The sequence below is a fragment of the Rhinatrema bivittatum genome, chromosome 7, assembly GCF_901001135.1.
Source record: "Rhinatrema bivittatum chromosome 7, aRhiBiv1.1, whole genome shotgun sequence".
NCBI classification, from domain to species: domain Eukaryota; kingdom Metazoa; phylum Chordata; class Amphibia; order Gymnophiona; family Rhinatrematidae; genus Rhinatrema; species Rhinatrema bivittatum.
The window spans coordinates 214,345,856-214,367,443 of NC_042621.1; the positions used below are offsets into that span (position 1 = coordinate 214,345,856).

At 40.0% G+C, this 21,588-nt stretch overlaps 1 protein-coding gene across 8 annotated transcripts in view; it reads right to left on the bottom strand.

Moving 5' to 3' along the window:
* The window catches only part of SGMS1 (sphingomyelin synthase 1), a 338,660-nt gene that overhangs the window by 127,722 nt on the left and 189,350 nt on the right, over positions 1-21,588 (bottom strand). For 3 of the 8 annotated variants that reach the window (XM_029609802.1, XM_029609799.1, XM_029609800.1), the window contains exon 1: positions 4,245-4,478. The exons of the other annotated variants lie outside the window; for them this stretch is intronic. The gene's annotated coding sequence lies outside the window, so the exon portion shown is untranslated. Of the gene's footprint in view, positions 1-4,244; positions 4,479-21,588 lie in introns of those variants that run through there. 8 annotated transcript variants of the gene reach the window in all.

Here is a 21,588-nt window from a genome sequence, read left to right on the forward strand (position 1 = left end):
GTACAGAAAAGCATTTTTTTCTGATTTTCTGTACACATTTCCCAGTGCTTTCAAGTTAACACCTGCCCTTGGCCAGGCATTACTTTCTGAGAGTAAAATGTGAGGTTTGGCTGCACATTTTACTTTCGGTATTCTGGGGGAATAATTAATAGGCTCATCAATATGCATTTGCGTGTGATGAGTGCTATTAGTTTCGCGGAGGTTAGCCACGTGTTTTCCAAGTGCTATTACCCCTTACAGTATAAAGGGTAATAGAGCATCTAAAACACGCAGCCAAACGGGGGCTAAACGGTGTGCTCGGCCGAGCGTACCGTTCTGTATCGGCCTGACAGAGGAAAAGCGGGATAGGGGAGATATGAAAGAGACATTTAAATATCTCCAAAATATCTATGTGGAGGAAGCTCTAAAACAAGGGGTCACGGGATGAAGATGAAAGGGGCTAGACTTGGGAGTAATCTAAGGGAATATTTCATTTACAGAGAGGGTAGTGGATGCTTGGGAACAGCCTCCCTATAGAGATGGCGGAGACAAGGACAGTATCTAAATTCAAGAAAGCATGGGACAAACACACAGGATCTCTGAGGGAGTGGTATGGATTGTAATGTTGATGTGGATGAGCAGACTGCCATCCTGTTTCTATGCAAGCCAGGGTTCAGAAACAGCAAGTTGCATCTTCAGCTCCCCTGGAGATCTGAGGCAGAGGAAGGACCATAGGAAGAAAAATGAGACCTCTAGGGGGGCAGGGAATGGAGGAACTAGGAGAATATAGTGAATATGTGTCTTCCCCAGCAAGCAAGTTCTGAAGGAAATTTCATATCCCTGAGCATACACATTTGAACATGCATTCAAAAGTAAACCTACTAATCTTTTTAAAAATTATCCCATTATTACTAACGATTGTTCAGTATTATTGTATGTAAGACAAGTTTTGCATGCACATGAAAAATCTGATGCAGATCTGCTTATTTTGTAAGAAGGCAAGATTAAGGTGCTCTGCCAAAGTAAATTAGTTTCATTAAATTCAGTCCTTAAAGCAATTGTGTCATGTGCTAAAACCCTACAGAAATAGGTACAACCAGAGTTGGCAAACAAATTATATGCAGATCACAGCCTGCATTACTGTAACTGCATTAAAAGACAGTGAGGTCATAATAATGTAGGCAACAATCTGAATGCCAGGTATGCTGTGCAGAGTGAAAGGGTTGGGAGTGCCCTGAACATACACATCTCCAGAACGATGCTCCTCCCTCCCCCCCCCCCAAACTCCCCATGGGCCTTCACAGTGTCCCCCCCCCCCAAAAAACAAAAATTGCTGGTGCATCACAGTGCCAAACCCCATCAGATCAGCGTGTTAGAAGCACCATTTTGCAACTTAAGAACATATTGATTTTGTCTCCTGCTATAAGGGAAGAATCCTGGAGGCCCTTCAATATATAGAGGGAGCCAGCGGGAGAGTTTGCAAAAGCACCATCACTGAAGGGGTGGTGAGGGATGGGAGGGGGTCAGACTATCTGGTAATGGTGCACATTAACATGCGTTAACAGAGCATGACCACTCCCTGCTGAAGCAGGAGGAGTGATTCTGAAACAGCGACCATGGCAGGGCATTTTAAGATGTTTGACCTGTTCTAAATGTGTTTATATGCATAAAGAATAATAAAAATAGGACAAGCAATTATGAAAGACCAATGATTATAATAGGGTATTAAATAGATCGAGATTGATGCTCTGGCCATTTTTTGACATGGAAATTAGCCCAACTATTATGAAGGTCCTTTTATACAGATACACATATTAAATTCAGAGTTCTCTTGGCAGTGCACTTGAGGGATTATATAGATTATGATTTGTTTACTCAATTCCACTCACATCAGATTTAATACTGCACCTTAACATGAGCCACAGGCATGAAAGTTAACCGCACTTCCTGAGGCAAGTCATGTGACATGCTTAGCAATTAATACAGGATGAACTATCCAGTGTTAATACCTAATCAACCATTTAGCAGAAAGTTTTCTGCATGTCAGCTCAATTACATGTGCAGTCTGTTATCCTGGGATAAAAAGACACATGCAAATAATATGCACTGAACATAGCCATTAAGTTACTTCAATTAACATGTATTATTAAATGGAGGCATGTGTTTTAGTACACAGACCCAGAGCTCTTCCAAAGTGGGACAGGGAAGGCAAGGCCCCGCCTCCAGCTTCCCTCCCAGTCTTGTTAGACTACTTTGATTGGTTGGAGGGAAAGGCACTTGACTACCCTGAAATTCACTGTGCCCCCTTTATGCCTCTCCATTCAATCATTTCTGGAGCCACTGAGACATAAGACTTCTTAATATGTCAGACTAGTTTTCGAAAGTTGAAGTCCCATTCATGTCAGGTGCTTCGACCTGATGAAAGAAGTCCAGCTCTCAAACGCCAGGTAGAAATGTATTAAGTTAGTCAAAGAAAAAAAAATATCACCTACAACTTTTTTTGTTGACCTTTAGCGCTACATGTTTTCTTGTTGATTATTTTTGTCAGTTTAATGTCTGAAATCAGGTGGCTTCCATGAGCATCAAAATAAGTCTCTAAATATCAGATACATGATGGCAAAAGAAATAAAGACGATAATGTACCTAGTCTGTTCATACTGCATCATTTTTTTTTTTAAGTTACAATTTAAATGAGGAAAGATGGCAAAACCATCTGACAATATATCAAATAAAATACTACATAATACACAGGTTTTGTAACAATTTTTATTTTAACAATATCAAAAATAGTGTATAAAAAGTATTTCTAATATGAATGTATTTTAATATTGTTTGTAATTTGTAATATGTGAAATTTGTTGTGTATGATGTCTTCATAAAGAGTATGAATGGTGAGAGCGGATGATTTATAGGAATTATATATTGTCATATTAGAAATATTTTTATAAACTATTTTTGATATTGTTAAAATAAAAATTGTTAAAATACTACATATACACAGGTTTTGTATTTGATATACTGTCTACTGCTAGAATTTCCTGTGTTTAGAACCCTTGAGGTGTGTGTATAAAACCATCTGCCAACATTGAGAAAAGTAGAAATGTGTTTTCTAAATGCAAGACAAATGTTTGCTACAAAAGAGCTCCTTATTATGCCCTTACCACTACCAGCACCTGAATGGTGAGAGAATGAGATGATTCTTCAAAGTATAAAGTTAAGAATACCCTTAAAAAAAAACATTTAAACCTCCTACTGTTCACTAAAATGTTTATTTGAAGAAAATATAAACAGGAAGATAAGGTTTCATTATTTAAAAAAAGGATTAAGCAAACAAAAACCCTTTCAATGTGTGCTGGAACAGCAGAAATAAAAACCACAGAAACCCATGAAAAAAAGTTAATTCAACAAAAAGAAAAAAAAAAAAAAAAGACTGAAACTTTGTTAAAATAAATAGAACATGCCTATGTAAAATGCTATTGTGGGACTCCATAATGTGTTTTTTCCAATCTGTTCCTAAACTAAAATTCTAGAAAACATGGTTTTGTTCTTCAAAAATATGCTTTTTGTTGTTTTATGGCTACAATTTAAAACTTCAAAATTGAGATTTAAATGTATAGTTTCTATTCTAATCTAGATATTATGGCATTTTGCAACACCAGAAGGTGGACAATTAACATGAATTTCACTTGGTTCAGTAGTGAAATCTGGGTCCCTCAAGCTTATGATCATGATTTAATTTATGCTTTAAACAGTGGCTGTTAATTCCAATATTTGTACTTCTGAACAAGCTTTTGGTTTAATTTTTTATAGCGATTAGAAACCTGTTAGCTTAGTAAATGTATTTGACAGAATACATTACGTGTATACCTTCCTGTTTAAAAAGCTAACCCGTAAACCATCGAACAATGCAGCACAAACTGTTTTATCACAGTTTCTTCATGTAAACAACACCAATAAACCACATTTTATTTGAAACCAGGTCTAAATACAAATATATAAAACTAGTCCTCACAGACATGAACAAACCTTTATTAAAGTTGTAACAAACAGTTTTTAGAACACACCGCCCCAACTAGGAACAAATATAAAGAAACCGTACACACACGATGAAGGCTTTAAACAAATATATATGTAACCACAGGCTACCTATATTTCATCTTTTATGTTTACAAACCAAGAGTCAAAAACGAAAATTCTCAAAACCTCTAGCAGATCTCTCTACATGTACAAAGAGTTTAGAATGAAAGTTTTTTCTTCATACTTACCTTGGGTTACCGGGCCTCTCTTTTCTAACTTCACTTCGTTTGCTTTCCTTTTGCAATTACTTTCCCTTTTGCTTTATAGGAGAGTAGAGAGGCATATAAACACAGACTTGGAAATCCAGCCCTGCAAGAGAGAGCCTGTGACTTATGGGGGCTGGAGTTACTTCTGTATTTAGCAAGCTCAAGAAGCCTTTCCCTCCACAGAAAAGCCAGCGCTACTCTGATTCATTCTGACTTGCAGCCCCTGTAAGAGGGAATGGGTGTGTCTAAATAGTATAGCTTTTGTGGCATGCAGGGCGTGGTACTGCTTAATACCATTAAAAGAATGCCTGTCAGCTGAATTTTCTGGGGACATCATTTATTTTCTCTCTCTCTCTCATCTTTAAGAGAATTTTCCACCCCCAGACATGGATTTCAGACAATGAGCAGCACAAGCTGCTAACAGTATTTCGCAAGTAGATTTAGTTGGTTTTAGATGTTTGATTTTGCACACATCTTAAGACAAAATAAGGTTTACAACAGGAAAACAAACATTCTTTAACTATAGAAAGTTTGAAATCAGTTCAGGTTTGGTGCCTTGTGCCTACAATTCAGAAAAGCAAAAAAGCAAAAATAAGTTTGCTTAGCTGTAAACAGGGTTCCCCATAGAAGGTAGGATGAATTATCCATTATGCATGGGTGACAGCACCCAACGGCACTGACATGGACGCAGCTCTCAGAGCGCAGTAAAGATTTTACTGAGCATTCATGGGAGTTCCTGCGTGCTGTTTTGTGAGCTCCTCAGTCTCTTCCAGAGATAAAGCTTTAGCGAGGCAGTCAACTCCCCAGGAAAGCGGATGGGAACTCGGGAGATTGAGGATGGTGCCTAGTTGTTTGCACTGAATTAGAAGAGCTCCTGCTTTGCTTGTCTTTTTACTTTTCAGTATAATCATGAAGCTCAAGCAAAGAGTAAGGGTTTTCTGCCCTGAACCTGGGCCTGCCTTGCAATCTATTCAGCTGACAATGCAGGGCTTTTTCAATTCGGTTCCAGATACCATCGCCTCGTTGTCTGGCCTTGATCGTGGAGCGTCTGTGCCAGTCCCAAAGTGGAAGTTTCGCCGAGGTCTGAAATTCCAGGAGGGGCTGTACTGTCAGAGCAGTTGCATGCTATAGTTGCTGGGGAGGGGACACAGTAAAACCACCTGTGTCCTGTGGGGAAGCAGCTCAGGTAGTTTCCTCTTCAGCTTCGGTTACAGGGGGAAAAGGAAGGAAGTCGTCTTGGACGTCTCTGCCCCTGGAGAGGATGGTGGAGAGCAACAGTTTGAAAAAGAAGAAACCATACTCCTCTTTACCACCAGGGGCAGCCTTTGCAATAGCACTGAGCATGACTGAATTGAAAGAGGTCAGGAGGGAGATGATCATGTCATCAAATTGTGCCCCAGGTGGCCATGCTACAATCTTTGTGGGCTGCTATTACTTCCTTGGAGCAGATCCTCAGGGTCACACCCAGCCTCTGGGCTGTGACCTAGCCACAAGCAAAGGTCTAGGGCCTAAGTACTGCAACCAAGAATCAGGACCAGATTTCACTGCCAAACCCTAGTGCTAGGCCCAAAGCATTGGGATCATGCCTGGTGCTGGGCCAACCTGGGTCTAGCCTCAGCCCTGAGCCCGGGCCAGCCCAGACATAGGCCCCCCCCCTTTTTATTTAAGCAGTTTTTTTTGGGGGGGGGGTTCTTGGTTTGGCAAACAAAGAAACAAAAAAACATTAAATGAAAATCCAACCTCCCCTGTCCCCCCACCCAAAAACAAAAACTTGAACCACACCGAAAATTTGTGGGCTGCGCATCTCTAAACATCTCCTATTTGTTTTGAACTCTGCTGCTGAGAGGGAAAGGGGTAGTAGGGGAGAATTCTGTTAGGCTCCTTTACTCAGCAAATCCCTCCCTACTAGATGTAGAAATAATTTGTTGAATGGGCTTTGACACTTTTTAACCAGTTTCCAGTCACCGCCATACATCTTTTGAACCTCTCATGTAATTTTATTCAAATTTCTGCCATAGACAGGGATCACAGGGTGCTCCTTCTCCCGTGCCATTGACTCCCCCAATACTTAAAATCCCACTTTCTGACCCATTTAGTTAATCTCAGGAAGGTCAGAACACACTGGCACTGAAACAATCGAGCATTTGGAAAGCTGCTCTGCCACTGGAATGTGCCTGTAGTCACACAAGGAATAGCATGAACACACACTTGTTGTTCATTCCTTCCCTTATTTTTATTTAATTATTTATATTCCGCTTCCAAGTGGATTACATGCAGGTACTGTAGGTACTTCCCTATCCCCAGAGGGTTTACAATCTGAGTTTGTAAAGAGTAAAGTGACTTCCCAAGGTCACAAGGAGCAACAGCAGGGACTCGAACCCTGGTCTCCTGGTTCTTCGCTCACTGCTCTAACCACTAGGCCAGAGCTTTCCAAACTGTGTGTCGGGACACGTTAGTGTGTCGCCTGCAGTGTGCAGGTGTGTTGCGCAAGCCCGGTCAACTCTGATGCGAGTTTGGGCTTTTTTTTTTCCTAGAGATTCACTTTTTTTTTTCAGTTTATGGGTTGCTTATTATTGGGTGATTTTTGCTGTCAATCGCGTTTTTTTGGGGGGCTTGGTGGGTGGAACGAGCCCAGCCATCCTTGCATTGGCTGCTGCTGCCGATGAGGCCTGGCCATGAGGAGTACTGACTGCAAGCAGCAGTGTCTGGTGATCATGGAAGGGAGTGAAGCACTTAACTGGCAACAATCAAAAAGACGAGGTACATGAGTGTGGGGGGACAGACATGTGCTTGAGGGGGAGAGATATGAGTGTGTGGGGGCCAGACATGTGCTGGGGGGAGGAGAGAGATGAGTGTGTGGGGGACAATGTTTTATTATTGTTTCTCAAATTATAACAATAACATGAATCTTGGAATATATATTTTTAATATAAATTTAGGTTGTGTCGTGAAACATTTTATTTATGTATATATTTAAGGAAACATACATAAATTGTCGAAATATGTTTCGTTCGTTTAACCTTTAACCTCTGGTTTACTAGTAGACTGAATTACTGTGTCCCGAAATTATGTTTGTCTAAAAAGTGTGTCACCAACATGAAAAGTTTGGAAAGCTCTGCACTAGGCTATTCCTCCACTCTACTCCTCCTTCTCTCTAACTGTGTATATTTTCTATACCACACTCTCCCAGTTCCCCATTCACTTCCCATCAGGCTTCTGGCCCCCACTTTGCTATATTTTCTTTAGGCTCATAACCTATTTTATACCAGCATTTCTGTTTTTTATTCTTATACAGATTCCTACCCTAGATGCCTTCAATTAGAGTCAACAATATGTTATACAACAATTTAGAAGGGAACGGAAATGGATTTTTGCAAATTATATTGGAAAAAGAAAGTTTAAGCAAGTGGGTTTTAATTTTGAGTAGAAAAGTAATAGTGAGGGACCTCAGCAGGAAAGGTGCCAGAGGGAGAAAGCACAGAAAGTACAGAAGCAGAACATCATCTGCTTAAAGCAGGGGACAGTACAAAGGCTGTGTGAGAAGGAAGGAAGAGCATGGCAAGAGTAGTTAATTAGAAAGAGAGAGAAAGGGTAGGGCCAAGCAGTAGATGCTTTTGAAAAAAAATAAAATACCAGAACTTTAAAGATAGAGCAGAACTTTACAGGATGCAAGTGAAAGGAGATCATGAGAATGAAGAGAAAAAAAAAATTGAGAAAAAAAAAAAAGGGCTTTCTATCATAGGCATCAGAACAAGGGGGGAGGGGGGCACGCAGGGGCCATGGATCCTCCCCCGCTCCCAAAAAAAAATTTCTGCCAACAATAGAAGGCACAATCTCATTTGTGGGAAGTGGGATGGCCCCTGTCATCTGCGCTGCCATACCCCCCCCCTTCCCCCGCTGTTGCCCCGGATCCCTTCCCTCACCCTGCCTGACCCTAACAAAATGGAAGATTGCAGCCTTACAGTATTTCTAGTTGCTTCCTCCTTTTCAGCTGCCAGCGCCTGAATGACATCACCAGGCGCCGACAGCTGAGGAGGAGGCAGCAACCGCGTGGCAAGGCCTCCATCCTTCACAAACAGGTCTGGCTGTGCCACAGCTAAGCCTGTCCCCACAAGCAGCCAAATAAAAAGCTGCTGTGGACAGGCTGCTACACAGCCCATCCCACAGCAGCAGAAGCAGTGGCAGCAAACAGCGCAGCTCAGGCCAACACGGACCCCATCTCATGGTGGCTGAAAACGAGGCCCCTGGCCTGCCTGCCTGTGTGTGAGATGGCGCCTACCCGGGTATACTTGAGAGTGCCTTCCTGCCTGCTTGCGTATGTGTGAAAGAGCGCCTGCGTGCGTGTATATGGGGGTGAATGATTGCTCGAGTGTGTGTGTGTGTGTGTTTGAGAGCATGTGGGGAATGTTTTAGAGAATGAACAGTATGAGAGAGAGACAGGATAAAGTTTGGGTTATTACCAGATTCTCAGGTTGATGGGACATGAAAAGACCCCAGGTGTGGAGGATGGGAGATTTGTAAATCTTTACTAGTTGTAATTTCTGGGTGTTATTTGATGTGGCTGCTATTTTGAAATATTTTATTGTTTTTTGGGGAAATATTAAAATAGTTATGTGAGGTTTAGTGGTTCTATTACTTAGATGACACCAGCATTTTTTTCTATGGTGACGTGTAGGGGAAAATATCTTGCTTTGCCCCCAATGTTAGAGGGCTGTGTGTATGCTGGGGAGGGGTGGGGTCTGTGATCACAAATAGTCACTTAGTATTGACATTTCTATTAATATTGCTGTTTTGGTTATTTCCTCCTTTACCACTATATCCTGTTTTCTAGCATTAAGTATTTAATTGATCTGGGAATTGATAATTATACCAGGGTTGGCCTGGTTTTCAGGATAATTACAATAAATATGCATGCGATTTGCATACAATGGAGGCAGTGCATGCAAATTTATCTCATGCATATTGTGGATATCCTGAAAACCAGGCTTGTTTGTGGCTCTCGAAAACCAGAGTTGGCCATCCCTGAATTATACTCTAATTTATGCAAAGAACGTATGTAAGTCAGAATGGCATTAACTGTAAAAGTAAACTAAAAAAAAACTGAAGTGGGAATGTGGGTGGAGCTTGTTGCAGAGTTGAGGGTGGAGTCGGGATGGAACTTGGCTGCCCCCCCCCCCCAAATCAAAAAGGCATTCTGCTGCCCCTGCTTTCTATACAACAATCAGGGCTACAGAATTCTGAAGCAATTGTAAAGGATGATATAAGTCTGGAAGGCCAGCAAGGTGGTCAACGCAATAATCAAGATGGGACAGAAACATTTCACGCAAAAAGAAGCGATGGGTATCAGATAAAGAAGGACGAAAGTGAAGTATATTAAGCAGAGAGTGAAACACACTAGAATTTTGTAACGTTTCTTGTTAAATATTTTAACCCACATGTAACCCAATTAACTTAGTAAATGATGGTAGATTAAGATCAATAGATCCATATAGTCTGCCCAATTGAGATTTTTCTATAGTTCTTTATCACATCGGCTAAATGAGCACAAACTGCCACGTCCAAACCAACACCAGTTCTCACCCCAACCCTTCCCCTACCACCCCTTACCAAGCATGGCACAATCCTGCACCAGCCTCTACCACGTCTGCCAGCAGGCCATCCCAAGCCTTCTAATCTCTCTGAATCCCAAAAGATCAAAGTCTATGCCCTCTCCTCCACAGTCATGCCCCCACTACCTGCAATAATTCACACAGTCACCAAAGCTATAAGGCTGTTATCCTAAACATCCTGTTTCCTCATGTTCACTGATATTTGGGTTTTAACTATGAGATGCCTATAGTCAAAATATTTAGGTTATTAAAATCGAATTTTAACCACATAAATCTAAGTGGTTAAAAATACTCCACCCTTCACCCCAGGTCTGACTAAAATTTCTGCACAAAATCACTGTGTGCACACATTTAACTGGGGGGAAAAGGGGCTGGGGTTGAGGCATTCTCATGGTGGTATTTTCAAATTTAGCCAACTAGAGTAATATTCAGTACAAACTGGTTAGCTTTGTCCACCAAACCACAGCCACACAAACAGCTGGTCTAAATATAGCCTCAACAAGTTTTGTGCATTTAGATTTAACCAATTATTCATCAACAGCTGACTATCTGAACAGTTAACATTAACTTTGACACTCACCAGTTCTTTGAAAATCTACCTCATGGCCACGCCATGTACATTCCTTCAGTCTTCTTCAAAGCCTGATACAACTTTATCACCATTGTTAGGGATGTAACCTCTTGGAAACCTGGTGCAGTTATACTACTTTTGTTTAGGGCTATAACTGCTGTTCAATGTAAGTTATCCCAGTGCTGTTAGGACTGTAACCATGACCACACTGTGTAAGTTATTTATTTGTATTTATTTATATGACTCCCTATCCTTTTTTCAAAAAAAGTATGCCCAAGCAGGATAAAATAAAGTCTTAAAAATTACACATAAGAACCTATTGTAATGCACCCAGAAGCCCTTCAACAGGATCAGATGTCATAAGAGAAAGATGATTCTGCTGGGAGACAATCAAAAGAACCAATCTGGGAGCACAATTTGATGGTGACAACAGTTAAATGTCTTCCAGGATCCTCAGCTGGTAGAAATGCAAACCAGATAGTCCAAGTCATTGAAGAAGAAAGTAGGAACTTTGATATAGAGGGGGGAAAGGGGCGATGATAACAATTGCACTTTTTAACCCCCGCAGAGGCAATCCAATCCTTTCCTTATATTAAGGACCCCATTTGTTCCTTGCTGTTAAGGACTCCTTTGTTTACTTGTTGTTAAGTTACTTTCCACTCTGCACTTATGTTACTCCCCTTCCCAGTTGTAATTCTCCTGTTAACATGTAATTTCTATCTGCTGTTCAAATGTAAACCGGCATGATGTCCCCACTAATCCCGGTATATAAAAGTTTTTAATTAGTTAATTAATTAATTAATTAATTAAATATCAGTGTTATCATCCATCTGGGGCCCAATGACCTCAATAGAAATGGTATCCATGAAGTACAAAAAGATTTCCAAAATCTAGGCAAGATAATAAGACACACTGCAAAGACTATTGCCTTTTGAAAGTATTACCTGTTCATGGAAAGGGAAATGAGAAGCTGTGCCATATAAATAATTTCAATTCCTGGCTCAAAACCTGGTGTACAGAAAATGGTTTTGGATACATTGGAGGCTGGGGTCATGTATGGAGCAGTAAAAGGCTATATGGTAAGGATAGCTTACATTTGTCTGTAGCAGGAAGGAGGGTGCTAAGTGAGAAATTCAGATCATATATTATCAGACATTTAAACTAAAGAATGGAGGTGGCAGGAGAAGACCAATGAAATTGACATCACCCTCAAGCAATACAAGAAGTGGGAGGAGAATATAACAAAATCAATCAGCTAAAAAAAGCAGAAAAGGTGTCTAGGAAGTGCAACAAATCAAGGGAGAAAATTGGAAAGCTATGGCAAGAGGAAATGTGGAAAATAGGATTTGCATTCACAAAAAAGCGTAGAGTAGCTTGCTTGTTACGGCGGTTACTACCCCAAACCAAATAATGCCTGATACTTCACTTTCACTGCATATCCAGCATAGCTCACTGCTTCAACGGCAGGGGGAATGAAGAAAAGATTATTTATATTCAGACAACAACCAACAAGGACTGAATTACATAGTCTGGATAAGCAAATAAGCATGGCCGTAGCTTGCTTGTTATAGTGGTTACTACCCCGAATCAATTAAGCATGATACTTCACTTGGAATACATATCCAGCGCAGCTTACTGCTTCAACGGCAGGGGGGGGGGGGGGGAATAAAGAAAAGAGGAATTATATTCAAACAACCAACAAGGACTGAATTGCACAGGCTGGGTAAACAAGCATGGGAGTAGCTTGCTTATTGCGGCAGTTACTACCCCTAACCAATTAAGCTAGATACTTCACTTAGATGCAGTTCCAGCACTACTCTCTACAGCAATGGCGGGGGTGGAAGTGAAACAGAACCAAAAAGTTACTAAGGGCCAAGAGTATCAGATAAGTATGAGAACAAAATAAGTGTGAAAGCTTGCTGGGCAGACTGGATGGGCCGTTTGGTCTTCTTCTGCTGTCATTTCTATGTTTCTATGACTATAAACGCTTGTAGTTTGGGCAATAAAATCCCAGACCTGCAGGACCTAATGGTTAAAGTGGATTTGGACACTGTTGCTGTGACAGAGACGTAGTTCACGGATTCTCAGTCTGGGATATGGCCATACCAGGCTATAATTTAAGGAAGGACAGAAAAGGGGGAGGAATAGCTCTTTATGTCAAAAACAATATCTAAGCAACTGAACTGCAAGGAATGTGGGGCAGAGAAAGCAAAATTGCTTACCTTGTAATAAGATAACAAGCATTATGGGCCATCCTAAAAAAAAAAAAAAATGATAGTGCATCCATTTTTACTGGAGTAGTTTACAGGCCTCCAACTCAAACAAAAGAACTAGACAGAGATTTGGTCAAAGACAACCGAAAGGTGGGAAAGAAGGGAGAAGTGCTGATTGTTGTAGATTCTAATCTGCCAGATGCAGACTGGAGAATCCCTTCTGCGGAATCTACCAGAAGTAGAGAGATAGTGGATGTCATGAGGGAGTTATACTCGACCAAGTGCACACTAATGGGGATAATGTCTCTAATGTCCAGGTGGGTGCACACCTCAGCACCAGTGATCATCAAACGATATGGTTTGATATTGCAAATAGGATACAGAAAAATCACAAGATCAGAGTTTTGAATATCAAAACTATGGACTTTGTCGAAATGGGGATGTACCTGGAGGTAGAACTAAAATACTGGGAAAAAATGAGTGAGGTGAAACAGCAGTGGGCCAGACTAAAAGGCACAATTACGAAGGCAACAAATCTATATGTGAGAAAAATAAACAAAAGTAAGAGAAATAAGAAACCGATCTGGTTCTTAAAGGATGTGGCTGATAAAATAAAAGCAAAAGGAACAGCATTCAAGAAATATAAAGGATCCCAAAAAAGAAGAACACAGGGAAGAATATCTGGTGAAACTGAGGGAGATGAAGAAAGAATCAAGAAAGCAAAGAGGCAGGTGGAAGAAAGGATTGCCAAAGAGGTAAAGCGAAGTGACAAAACATTTTTCAGTTATATCAATTTTACAAGCATCCATTTACCTAACCCGTGCACAGCCAAAGATCAGGAAAATGGACACTCGTAAATTGAGCATCCGTTTTCTGAACCTGACCGACATCAAGACTTATTTTTCCATGTTGCTGCTTTCTATGATTCCTCCGACTTAATATCGCGACAATATTAAGTCACGATATTAAGTTGCTTTTCTGTTCAACTTTTGGGGCTCCTCAAGACTTAGCACCAACTCTGGGGCTAGCGTTAAATTGTGAAGGTTAAAATGTGTGCGTTGGGCGCACTGTTATTTTTTACATTGGGGGTACTAGCTAATAGCCTCAACATGGCATTTTCATGTGATGAGCGCCATTAGCTAAACGCTGGTTTGGACATGCATTTTGGATGCGCTGATCCTCTGATTGCATCAGGTGTTATGGACTTGTGTCCAACCATGGGTTAACCTGTGCTCTAGCTTGAGTGCATAATATTGCATCGGCCTGAATGTAAACATTGTTCACACTGAGGGAAAGGGCCTCATTTACTAAGCACTTTTCCCATAGACAGAATGGGAGAAAAAGCTTTAATAAATCATGCCTTTGTGCTATTTTTATTGCAGTTTTCTGCATTTCTAGTTTAACTGATTTTAGCGCACTTTTTGGACTTTGTGGATTTTTTACTCTGGGTCTATTTGTATACCATTAGTTTACTGCTCTGTGTGGGGCCAAGTGTGTTTATCACACACAGTAAGTAAAATTGATGCTAAAACTTTACTCCCATTTTTGCATGGCACCTTTGAATCTCAATAGCGTGCTCAAGTTTTAATTTTTGTCGTCTCTTTTTAAAAGACAAACTTCAGGAAAACATAATTAGTTTTCCCTTTTGTTGCTAACAAGAAAGAACTGCCAACTTTTTACGACTTGCATACCTGCAGGGATATGTTGTCACTGTCCTAATGTTAAAAATGACTCTATTCTTTACAAGCGCCCTCCATCTAACTGATTAGCTTGACAATTCTCTGGGAACTTGAATAGAAGTTGGAGAAGGAACTCTAGATTGAAGACTTTTTCAAGATGTTTAGAGTCAAAGAACAAAAAATGATTGTTCCCATTACATGGAAATTGCAACAGAAAAGAATAACCTAAAGCAATAACCCTATCTCTATATGTCAAAAAAGCTTAAATCTTCTAACTGGTCTTCCTCCCTCTCTATATTCTCTCTCAAAGTGGGTAACACAACAGGAAAGTAATACAATTTGGTTAAGAGAGGAAAAGACTCAGGAGTTATTTGTAATAGCTCCAAATAATATTTCCTTAGTAACTCCAAGGAGGAAATTAAGGAAGATTGAGGAAAATTAATAAAATCTCAAATTATGTCTCTTAAGTTTGTTTTTTTGTGTGTGTGTTTTTGTTTTAGTTTTCCAACCTACAGTGGGAGTATTCTTTATCTTTAATGCCATATTAGTCTCCTGAAGCTTAACATATCCCAATAATTCTTGAATTTTATTTCACATTGAATATGTTTTTGAGTATTAGAAGATATGGGAATTGAAAGATCACTAACTGAAGATAAAACATTTTAAATAGTAGAAGAAAGAGAATTATTTAATACAACTATTGCTATCCATAATGTTTCAAGAGTAATCAAAGGTGGCTTAACAGGAGGAGATATGATAAGAGTCTTCATAAAACCTCTTCAGATGTTGCAAAATGCTTCAGCAAGGATCCTAACCAAGACTAACAAAAGAGAACACATCTCACCCATCTTAAAAAGCCTACACTGGCTTCCCGTCAAATTCAGAATACTTTTCAAAGTGCTCTCATCAATCCACAAGGCACTACATAACATTGCCCCACTCGAGCTCAAAATCCCTCTCAAACTCCACACCTCTACCAGACCAGTGAGACAAGCCTACAGAAACAACCTTCAGATTCCACCGATGAAGTCAGCATTAAGCAAAAGAGCCTTCTCTACAGCCGGTCCCAAACTCTGGAACGCTCTCCCGTCAGACCTCAGATTAGTGCAATGCCCCACTATATTTAAAAAAAGACTTAAGACTTGGTTATTCAACCAAGCTTTCTCATAATCATCAGTCTGCGGAACTTTCCCTGCCAAGGATCCCTTCTTTGGTAACCCCCTAGAGAACTATATAGATCATCTCTAGTACTCTCTAGTACTCTCTATTACCCCCCAAAGGACTCTCAGGTCATCTATGAATCCTTGGCAGTCTAAAATCAAATACCCAGCCTTATACCTATCACCTGTTTCTTTAGCCTACATTAGGCTCCGTAGCATTTACGTTATGTTATTAACCCCATATATCTGTATCCAAGTTCCATCTACCTGTTCATTGTAAGACATTAACCTGTCATTGTTTCTGTTTAGAATGTAAACCGAATTGATCAGTAATTCTGTTATTGAAAAGTCGGTATATAAAAGTGCTAAATAAATAAATAAATAAATAACTATTCCTATTGCCACTTGGGTTACAGGTTCTTCTCCACCTAAAGTTGAAAGACCTGAAAAAAATGTGCACGCTTCGTTGCAGATTGAAACATGCAGAAGGACTAAGTGAAATGACCGTTTCATTCTGGGTAGGGGAAGAAGAGGTTTCCCCTAAGTCCTACTTGTCCTGTACTTGAGATGGCAGATGACATGAAGGAATCTATAGTGAGCTGTAGGAGCAAGGAAGAAGAGACAGTCCCTGATGGAAAAGGCAGAATCCCTCATGTCCTCTTCTTTCCCATCGCAGACTAAGTAATATAGAGGGCTGAATATACTCACAGTGATAGAATCACCAGCGAGAAAACTGGAATGGGCCCTCAGTCTCCCAGCAGTCTTCTCTCCTCGCCATATTACTGTTTCAATGGAACCATGAGGAATATTTTATTGGGCATTTTGAAACTGGTCATGTGATTCTTGGATCTTTTCTTACATGATTTTCCTTGGTTTTTAGTGATGACATTATGTATAGAGAAGGAAGAAAACACAGAGATCCCACTAAGCCTGTCTGAATGCAAAAGATGCGGTTGAATCTATACCCCTGAGGCAGATACAAAACATTAGCCTTTGTTGAATAAATTATAGAAGAGCTATGTGATATTTTCATTACAATACTTAAAAGCTAAAAAATTGTGACACGAGTAAAAGTGGAGACTGACAATTATAAAGGAAAACCGCAAGTGGTCAGCAGTTTGCCAATACAACTCGGGTATGATGATCTCCATGTCAAACATTTAATTGCACGTGTTCTCATATAGTGGTTATTCTGTCCATGTTACTAATGTGACCTCACTATGTGATCTGCTTGACTAAAATTGCAGCAAAGGGTGTCCCTGGAATAGGGTTACTGAAATTCAGGGAAGTCACCATGACAATCATAATTTATAGCTTAAATCAAATCCAGAGATCAAAGGACAAAAGGAGCAGTGGTTGCCAAGCCAGCCACACATGCAGAAGAGAAAGCAGAAAGAAGACAAGAGTGAGCTGGAGAAGGCTGGAAGAATCAATGTGAGTGAGATGACTAGGAGGATAGAATGGAAAAGGGGGAGAGGGAGGGAAAAGATTTATGGGAGATGGCTAAAACTAGAGATGGAGGGGCAGGGCATGAGGATTTGGGCAAGAAGAGAAGTGAAATGGTAGTGCTAATCAGAAAAAGACAAACGGAGGAGAAGGAATTGAGAAAAACATGAAATATGTCAGAGACTGAAATGACATCTGGAAAAATAAAAAGGAAAAAAAGGGAAGTGTCATAAGAACATAAGAATTGCCATACTGGGTCAGATCGAGGGTCCATCAAGCCAGTATTCTGTTTCTAACAGTGGCCAAGCCAGGTCACAAGTATTGGCAAGATTCCAAACAGTTAAAAATCCCATGCTGCTATTACTCAGTGATTTTCCAAAGAAAATCTACCCAGAGAAAAAGTAGGTAAACATCACATCATAACTTCACCCCAACCCTTCCTTCAACCACTGACCCTACTCCAACAAGCCAACGTCTGAAACCTATCCTCACTTTCCAAATCATAATTAACCAACTACCCTCATTCCTCCCCCATAGAATCTCATATAAAACAGGAAAAATCAATTTTTGAAAATTTCTTACAAAACAGATCACAGTTCAGCTCCATTCTCAAATCTATAGGGAGAGAATTCAACCAAATAGGGCTAATAGAAAAAAACTCTAGCTATTTCACAAGCTTTTCTAACCTCCCTGAAAGAGAGGATCACTAGAAAAGCTGCCTGACTAGACCACAATATACGCCCTACCTATGCCACTGGAGTTTATTCTGTAAATAAACAGGCCCAGTTCCTCTCAACACTCAAAGTTCCAGAATCATCTTACAATTAAGCCGACTTCTTTACTGGCAACCATCAAGTACCTTAAAAATGGAGTTGCCTTTTCCCAAAGTGCCTTCTGTAATACCACTCGGGCTGCAACATTCTGAATCTTTGTAGCCTCTAGGTGAGCATATGAGGTAGGCATACCCATAGGCTATTACAATAATCCAGATGCAAGATTATCAATACTTGCATCACCAGTTTGAATGGATTTTATATTCCACAGTATCAAACTCCGGGTCAATTACAAAAACCATTCATAATAGTAATACAATAAAAGACAAACTAATGAAGTTCAACCAACTGTAGTTTTAAGAAAGCATACCGCATAGTGCAAAGTACTTGAAACTCTAAACTAAACTTAGAATCCACCTGAACTCCAAGGTCTTTGACTACTGAACCCACAGTCACAATTTCCCACTCCATACAAACCTTCCCTTACAAAGAGGACGATGCAATATCGGCGCGTAGAAAGCGAGTGCTCAATGCTGAGCGCCTGCTTTCCTAATGCGCACCCAACCACCTCTCCTGGGCACCCAATGTCATTTTTAAAATGACCTGCCATGCTACAAAAGGACGCACTAGGGAATATTGTGCGTCCCTAGAACGTCTGACATCGGGCGCGTAAGAGACATGGCTGGGTGCCCAGTGGCTGACATGACCTAAGCTCCCTTCTCCCAAGGTCTGGCCCAATGGGCCAAGAGGTCCGGGTCGGACCCGGGGGTCCAGTACCTGAATTCGGGAATCCGAGGTCTTTAAGAGAAAACCCTTGCCGATTAGTCCTTTTCACTGACAAATGTCAGGCGTTAATTTTGGAGAGTAAAAATGTGCACGTCGGGTGCACATTTTTTTGTTGCATAGGGTAGAATAGTTAATAGCCTCACCAACATGAATTTACATGTGACGAGTGCTATTAGCTACGCGTGCGATTGGATGTGCGTTCTGCATTGGGGGTTATGGATGTGCATCCAAAACGAGCATTGCGCCGAGCGCTGCAGCCAGCACATGATACTACATCAGCCTGAAGGGGTACTAGTTCCTGACTGCTCAACTTCACAGTTTCAGTTTTTTGCACATTACAAAGCAATCTACTCTCCATCAGCTAATCCAAGAAAACTCACAGACTGTCATCCAAGTCCTTCCCCTAACTTTCCACCCACAGATTAATGGCTGGACAGTTTGAAAATTGCTCCCATATTGTATTACTAACAAGTGGCACTTTTATGCTCTAGCTAAGTTTATATCCTGTACTTAGTATTTGCAAGTAAAATGCATCCAATTCTTTTTGAAAGGAATGGAAGCAGGCAACTTATAAGATCCATGGTGGAGGAGAGTGCATGACGGGGGGGGGGGGGGGGGGGGGGGGGGGGGGGGGGGGGGGAACATTGGGGAAAACAGAAGGATTGTTTTCTTCTTTAATTCACAATGGAGGGGAATGTTTAGAATCTTTAATATGTAGATTAAATCTGATTTCTTCACCTTTACTACTAAAAGGTGGAGTGTAAGACAATATGATTTTTCTGAGAATTTGCATTCTCTACTGCAGTTCAGCACTGAATTTAGTTTTATTTACAGACATCTGGCATTCCACCTTTTCCCAAAAACAGCCTCAAGGCAGATTACAATATATTTTAAATCGCAGTGCATTGGTCAAGGATCACTTACAATCACAAATGAACCAAGTTTAAAGTTTGATAGCATTGAAAAATCAGGGGTATAAAATTTAAAGTCCTTACTAGAAAGTTCATGTAGTAACCTCAGAAAGTCTGAGGATCTCTGCCAGGGAGGTCTAAGCAAAGGCCGGGACAAAAAAGTCATGCCTTAGCTTTTTCCTGAAAGTGAGTTAACACAATCAATTTACCACATATACTCTGACTAAAATGCCTTGCCTTTAATATAGATAAACTGTGAAAGATAAGATTTTCTTGTGCATTCAGTTTGTCTTCTTAATGCATTCCATAAGCATATAATCAGGTTTTGGTTTTTTTTTAATGGATCCCTTGTGAAACTTGTCTAGCATGTTTCTCTCTGACTTATTGTCAAACCATCAAAACATTTCTCTAGTAACAAGGACTTTTAAAATATTTGCCTAGAAGATGTAGATAAATATTTGGAAATCTGGATATATGTACAAACAATTTTAAAGCAGCAGTTCACATTTGCTGACAGTTTGTCACATACATATGTATAGTGCCTTTCAGTGACACTATACATCTTTTTGAATGGGAAGAAAGATTATGCTTAAGAAATAGGCACTTTAAAATAAAACAGCTGGGAAATATCTGCTGCACAGGTAACTTTCTGATTGCTATGTCCAGGTTCAAAAGATGTTTTATGGATGTTTGGAATATGTTACAGGTCTTAGATTACTCCTAGTTATTTCAAAAGCATTAAAACAGCAGAAATTAAAAAAATATATTTTTTTTTTAAATAGAGTGTACTAATTTGCTCAAATACTCCCATACACTTTTGAAAATGTGTGGTCCAACTGAAAATGTCTGAGGCTAGTGTTTTATTTCTTGAAGCTAATGCGCTGTATTTTACAATGGCATTTCACCAAATATGCAATTACATCACTATTCAATGAAGAATGCTGCTGGAAGCTAGAAATTACTGTGCAATTTGGTTTTCAAAGTAATAAATGTTTATCTTTCCCAAACCAACTTTATTTCTTTAAGAATGGAACACATTGCCATTGTTACAATATCTTGTAGTAACCATAGCAACCATGTGCATCACAAAAAGTAAAAATGAATATTTTTCAAAGTTTTCCCTAAGGCTCTTTGGACTGCACTCTTCTGCTCTATAACATCTACGAACCAGAAACTCACTGAAATTAATTTCTGATAAGCAGATGAGAGAAAATTATATACTATAGACTGCTAAAAGGAGAACCCCCAAAGTCTCTGAAAACAGGATTCTAGAGAATTCTGAGAGGATGCTGGAGAAGAGTTGCACAAATGCTCTTGCTATACCAACCCAAGATAGTCTAGTTTTTTTTGTTATGATGCAGTTCCAGGAAACCTATTCCCTATTAATCACTCCTCTTCCCCTCAGGCAGAATGGGTCCATCTTTTATAGCACCTTCCATTATTTTCCCTGAAACTGATGTTATGTTAACCCAGGTGCAGGCAAAACCTTGAGAAGCAAACACGTCTGCTCATAATATCCACAATATTCACCACATATGTAGATGTAGATATCGGACATAAGAGCCTTGTTAGTTTACATATTTGTTTACTCAGAAAGCTAATATTTGCAGCTCTAGACGATAGTTGCTTATCCCAGGTCTATAATTGTCTGGTTCTGTTTTAGTCCATGCCTTTGAATGCGGGAACTGAGGAACCTATCTTGATCTCATTTATTCGTAAACATTTAAGAACAGCAATCTTACTGTAGCTGTCTCATTTCCCATACGATGGAAACAGTTTCATCTAGTCTTAGTGCCCCATAAACTTTCACATGATGTAGAGTTTGTTCTCTCATGCCTCTTGGATTATCCAAAACTTAAATGTACCCCATACAGATGTCATTATAGAAAAACGTTCAAACAGATTGTAGTCACGCTGGGAACCCATGAAACTATTTAGGAAAGGGCTGACAGCATGGTTGTTTGTAAAGGCATATGAATAATTTAAAATCTGGTTTAACATTGTGGGAGAAGTTTTTATATTATTATTGCAAATTTCTTTCATGTATGCTTTATAGTGGAATCCGCACTGGACACAAATCATGGAAGTAGCGGACTCATAAGATTTTATAAACAAAATCCAAAGCAGGGGACCACAAACAATTGAAAAGGACCAATTCAAAAAATGCTAGCAACAAAA